The sequence below is a fragment of the Cetorhinus maximus genome, chromosome 25, assembly GCF_964194155.1.
Source record: "Cetorhinus maximus chromosome 25, sCetMax3.hap1.1, whole genome shotgun sequence".
NCBI lineage: Eukaryota > Metazoa > Chordata > Chondrichthyes > Lamniformes > Cetorhinidae > Cetorhinus > Cetorhinus maximus.
Window position 1 is genome coordinate 2,706,860 of NC_135903.1, and position 5,745 is coordinate 2,712,604.

Consider the following 5,745-nt stretch of genomic DNA (forward strand, 5'->3'; position numbering starts at 1 on the left):
GATCAGAGAGCTAAAGCTGTTAATCAAGCAATGTTGTCCCTGGGGCTCAGGTATTTTAGCAAACTAATGGATGTCTGGGCTCTCAGGCCCAAGGAAAACATTGTTCGACAGCTCCGGCTTTCACATCTATGCTGTCAATTTCACAATGTTTATTTACAGAAGATAATGAGGTTTCAAGTGCTTGCACTTTCTGCTATTAATAAAGGGTCTGAATTATTGGCACCTTTATTAGCATGTAGCAAAAAGTTGATTTTAAGAAAGTTGGAAGTTATCAATGAATGACTGCGTTTTAAAAACTTTTTAAATTTCCTACTGTCACAACAGGGTTTTAAGTTCTATATAGTGGGTGAATGGGCATGGAAATGCCATAGCTTGGCATGGGGGAATGAGGGGCCATAGGCAGTAGGTGGGGGTCATACCTTGGCATGAAGAGAATGGGTGGGGCATGGGAAGTGTGTGGGGAGGCGGGGGGGATGGTGAGAGTTGAGGGCCGCAGAGTCTTTCTGTTTTTATTATAACTGGGATGAAGTCCCACAGCACCAAGGCGGAACTTTTAAACAGCCCGTCTCCGCACCAGGCAGACCCACCTACAGCCTGCACCACCACCACCCCTCCACCCCAACCCACAATGAAAATCCTGCCCTTACAGGCACTTTCTCAAGAGGTGGCTAGGCCGAGGTAGGGAAATTCACGACTCCCGTCACCCGCTTTGAGGTTGAAAATCCAGCCCATTGCGTCAGGTCACCAAACATTTGGTCAAAGAGGTAGGTTTTAAGAAGTACCTTAAAGGAAGAAAGTGAAGCAGAGAGGCAGAGAGATTTAGGGAGGGGATTCCAGAGCTTAGGGCCTAATCAACTAAATGCACAGCCATCAATAGTGGGGCGATTAAAATCGGAGCTGCACAAGAGGCCAGGGCGGAGGTGTTCAGATATCTCGCAGAATTGTAGGGCAGGGGGAGATTACAGAGATAGGAAAGGACGAGGCCATGGAGGGATTTGAAAACAAGGACGAGAATTTTAAAATCAAGACACTGCTTGACCGGGAGCCAATGTAAGTCAGCGAGTACAGGGGATAGGGGAATGGAATTCGGTGCAAATTAAGACATGGGCAGCAGCAACCCCCCCCTTTCTACTCTAAGAATAAACTTATCTCTGCTGTCTAACTCTATGCTCACTTCTCCTACAATTTCCTTCTCGAATCTGCAATGGAAATGTTTTTAATTAAATGTTCCTTTTTGCCTAAATTATAGTCGTCACGCACAAAGTTGCTGTTGGTCATGAGCTACCTGGGTTGAGTCGAAGAGACCAGTTATATTGCCCCTATTCTCAGTCCAGGGCAAGTTATATCAGAATGACCAATGCAGCAACAGGTTTGCAAAACCTAAGGCTATTCCGAAACAAATTGCATGGCACAATGCAAACTTATTATCAGGTAGGAATCATAATTAAGCGCTAGCCACCTAGGAAGTGATCTAAACTCGTGATAAAGCACTTTGCTGTGAAGGGAGAAATGTTTGTATTTTTTTGGGCTATTATTTCCTGCCCAAACTCTTTTTTAAAAAAAAGTGCTACAAATTAATCTCCCTTTCTTTACAGCGAGAGATTGGGCACTGGTGCCACTGAGTTTTATTTTACGCTCACTTTTCCTTTCCTTGGATCTGACTGACTGATGTTTTACTGAAACTTAAGTTTTATTTTAAACTGGTGGAAATTATCAATTACATCAGTTCCTACATAACAAAAACACTGCAAAAAAAAAGTAAAGGTTCAGAAGTAAAGTAGTTAAAGCACCTGCGGCAATCCACTTTGAAGCCTTTTCTGACAGGCCTCTCTGACTCTTGGCTTTGAGTTCTTACTCACTGCCACCATCAAGGCCTTGGCTCTATTCCCACACAACACAATGACTTCACGAGCTTATATCAGTTGTAAACATTAGTGTTTAGATTGTTAGAAATACAGTACATGCATTTGAAATGGATGGGCAAGTCTATGAGGCTTGCCTGACACCATGAGCATTATGACTAAGTACTTGTTTTCAACCTCAACAGCACCCCGACCCCCACCCCCACTGCTCCTCTCCCTCAGCCATGAAACCTCTGGGGAAGAGGCAAAAAAAAAAGCAGAAAAATAAATCTCCAGAAAATTTCTCTCTGACCTCCTTAGACGATCAAAATCAGTCCAGGAAATCACGTGGGCCAGCTAATTAGGAACCTGTACATTAACCGCAGATTTACAAGTCATTTATCACTTAATACTCAAACTGCATCGAAGTAAGATTTAAGAGTTCCCCTATACTTAAGTAATTTTTTCCTCCAAAAATACACTTTATTCATCAATTTGTAAAGGGACATTACAAAACAGTTCAAAACTGACATTACGTGAAGTGTAATACAGTTAACTTTTCTTTCAATACACGAGGTGCCTCACTACACTTACAATTACAGGTTATATTTACAAAATACGTTTACATCTCATGCCAAACATTTTCTGATGAGTTCAGCCTGAGAGGTTTTACACAATTTCCACCCCCTGGGTGTACTATGGCAGAACGACCTGGGACAGTAACCTTTCCCCATTTTATTCACTGCATAGATGAGGCATAGAGATAAAAATTTAATCTCCCACCTTGCCAGATCAGGCTGGGCTCAACTGTGATTCCTGCTCTGGTTAAATTCCTCACCAACATTTACTCTTGAGGCTGACAGGTCAACAAAGGCCACTTGAATGAGTTACAAGCGAGGGAAGAAAATTGACAAAATGTGAGATTTATTATCAAAAGGTGAGCAGAATTACAAATCTCCTTAAACATATGGAGCTTTATTTTTAAGAGGGAGATACATTGGTAGGTTATATATTTTCAACCAAAATGAGCATGGGTTCAACTCTATGACTCCGATAATAAAGTTCTTTCGGAGATACCCGAGTTAATGTGGTGAATTCATTCCGTTGTAATTAGGAGGAATACATGGAACAAATTAAGCTGGAGAGCAGTTCCACTGGCCCTGGCTTCTCTCCCAATGCCAATTCTTCACATGCAAACCTTGACAGTGACTATGAGCAGGGCAATTGGACCTCAGCAACAGCCCACCGCCTAATCAGCCAAGCCTGGTCCTGTCCTTCCCTGATGCCCCTAGCATGGCATCATCCGCCTCCCTAACCTGAGGCTGCTAAGGCCAATTGTGGCACCTCTGCTATTGCCCCAACAAATAACGCTTACACCACACAAGTGCCAGGCAATGACCATCTCCAACAAGAGAAAATCTAACCATTTCCCCTTGACATCCAACAGCATCACTGAAACCTCCATCATCAACATCCTGAGGATTACCATCGACCAGAAACTAAACTGGACCAGCCAAATAAATACTGTGGCAACAAGAGCAGGTCACATGCTAGGAATCCTGCGGTGACTCACTCACCTCCTGATTCCCCAAAGCCTGTCCACTCTCTACAAGGTCTAAGCCAGGAGCTTGATGGAATACTCTCCCCCTGGATGAGTGCAGCTCCAACAACGCTCAAGAAACTCAACAGCATCCAGGACAAGGCAGCCCGCTTGACCAACAGTGACAATAGGGCAGAAACAGGCAAAGGAAATGATGTGCTTGGGTGTTTTAAGGCTCAGCTATTGGTCAAATAGGATACATGTACAGATACAGAAACTATCACAACATATAAACGTCGCACAATATTCCATGCTACCAGGATGAATTAGCCATTACCCTCTGAATTAGCCGTTCAATTGTAAATTGTTTCTAAAAGGCCCACCACCGCTATCTCAATCAATGAGCAATGCAGCTTTGTCAGTGTCGTCTGCATCCAATGAGTCAAAAAGAAAGAAACTAATGACGCCATCAGCGACATAAATTGTTTTGCTAAATCACCATTTCTCAATGACGAAGAGTCGTACAGACTCGAAATGTTAACTCTGTTTCTCTCTCCACAGACGTTGTCAGACCTGCCGAGTTTCTCCAACATTTTCTGTTTTTATTTTGCCATTTCCTGATATCTATCATGTACACAAGGAAAGGGCTCACATTTCCCAATATGAGGAAATTAGAACCTGCTAGTTTTAATACACATCATCTCCCACAAACCAGGGTTACTTGTTAAAAAAAGAAAGACTTACATTTATACAGCGCTTTTCACCATCACCAGACATCTCAAAGTGTTTAACAGCTAATAAAGTACATTTGAAATGTAGTCATTGTAATGTAGGACCCGCAGCAGCCAATTTGCACACAGAAAGCTCCCACAAACATCAATGTGATAATGACCAGATAATCTGTTTTTGTGATGTTGATCGCGGGATAAATATTGGCCGGGACACCAGGGATAACTCGCCTGCTCTTCTTCAGAATAGTTCAGTGGGATCTTCTACATCCATCGAAGCATGCCGATGGGGCCTCGGTTTAACGTCTCACCCAAAAGACGGGCACCTCCAACAGTGCCGCACTCCCTCTGTACTGCACTGGAGTTAACAGTGAGGGGGGGTAGAACGGCACTGAGGGAATGTGCCTCGCTCCTGCCTCCCTTCGCGCCCCCCCTCACCGAACCCCAAAACCTGCTGGCAAATCAGTGCCAAGAAATGAAAGGCTGCTGTGTCAGAAGATAAAAAAAAATAATAATTTAACAGTGGAGGCTTGCAACTTCAGGTGGGGCCCACCACATTTAAATGGAGTGAGAGAGGAGACGTTGCTGCTTTAAATTGTGAGCACGCATGTCTCTCCGAGGAAGAGAAGAAAGAAAGAGAAAGAGAGAGAGAGAAAGAGAAATGGGTGGAAGGATCTGGGATCAGAGCTCCCCTCCCTCCCCCCATCCCCCAGATTTGGCCCAGGGAATGAATGCACAGGGTTTGAAGATTGTCTTTGTAAGAAGCCGAGTGTTTAAAGCTGGCACCGGGAGAGCGCTGCTTACCTGGGTCACAGGCGCTGGATGGACGGACGGGCGCTTGTTCCGACTGTTGGTTTCAGAGTGAGAGGGGGAAGCCAGGCAGAGTGTGACCGAGCCTGGAGCAGGGAGCCTGGGGCAGAGGTGCTGGGGGTGGGGGTGGGTGGTTTGGGGGGGTGTCAGGGAGTGAGGTGGTGGGGGGTGATTTGCAGGAAGGGTCCACGCCAACAAATATTGTCCCCCCCCCCCCGCGGACCAATGCAACTGACCCCCTCCCAAAACAAAACCACCCAGCAGCGGCTGCGAGTAATGGCGACAGTGCAGAGTAAATGTCTGCAAAGCGCTTCCCCACCCTGGTGCTGGCTCCCTCTGAGGGTGGGGAGCTGGGTCACACTGCAGGCGTTTAAGGTGGTCCATGGAAAAAAAATACAAGAAGAAAAATCCAAGCCTCCCACCCCAGCCAAATAATTAACTTCCCTCTTTACCCCCCCCACCCCAAAAAAAAACCAGGAGCAAAGGTAATTGGAACAAGTATCTCTTTCCCCTGGTTACTTTGTTACCATTTCACTCAGCTGCCCTGATATTGTTACATTTCACACACCTTAATTCCTCAAGGCCTGGACAGACTTTACAAGTTGTGTGTGTGAGGTGGGGTTTGGTGGGGGTGATAATGTTGGGGGGAGGGTGGTGATAATGTTGGGGGGTGATAATGTTGGGGGGAGGGTGGTGATAATGTTGTGGGGGTGCTAATGTTGGGGTGGTGATAATATTGCGGGGGTGTTGGTGATTTAGTTGGGGGGAGGTCGGTGGTGATGTTGTGGGGGTTCGGTGATGTTGGGTGTGGTGGTGGGGAGGAGAG

The 5,745-nt window shown here is 45.6% G+C and overlaps 1 protein-coding gene across 4 annotated transcripts in view; it reads right to left on the reverse strand.

Annotated features, from left to right (window-relative positions):
* The window catches only part of LOC144667809 (NGFI-A-binding protein 1-like), a 47,370-nt gene extending 42,392 nt beyond the window's left edge, over positions 1-4,978 (reverse strand). For all 4 annotated transcript variants that reach the window (XM_078529274.1, XM_078529276.1, XM_078529272.1 and 1 more), the window contains exon 1: positions 4,914-4,978. The gene's annotated coding sequence lies outside the window, so the exon portion shown is untranslated. The remainder of the gene's footprint in view (positions 1-4,913) is intronic.
* Between the last annotated feature and the right edge of the window lie 767 nt (positions 4,979-5,745).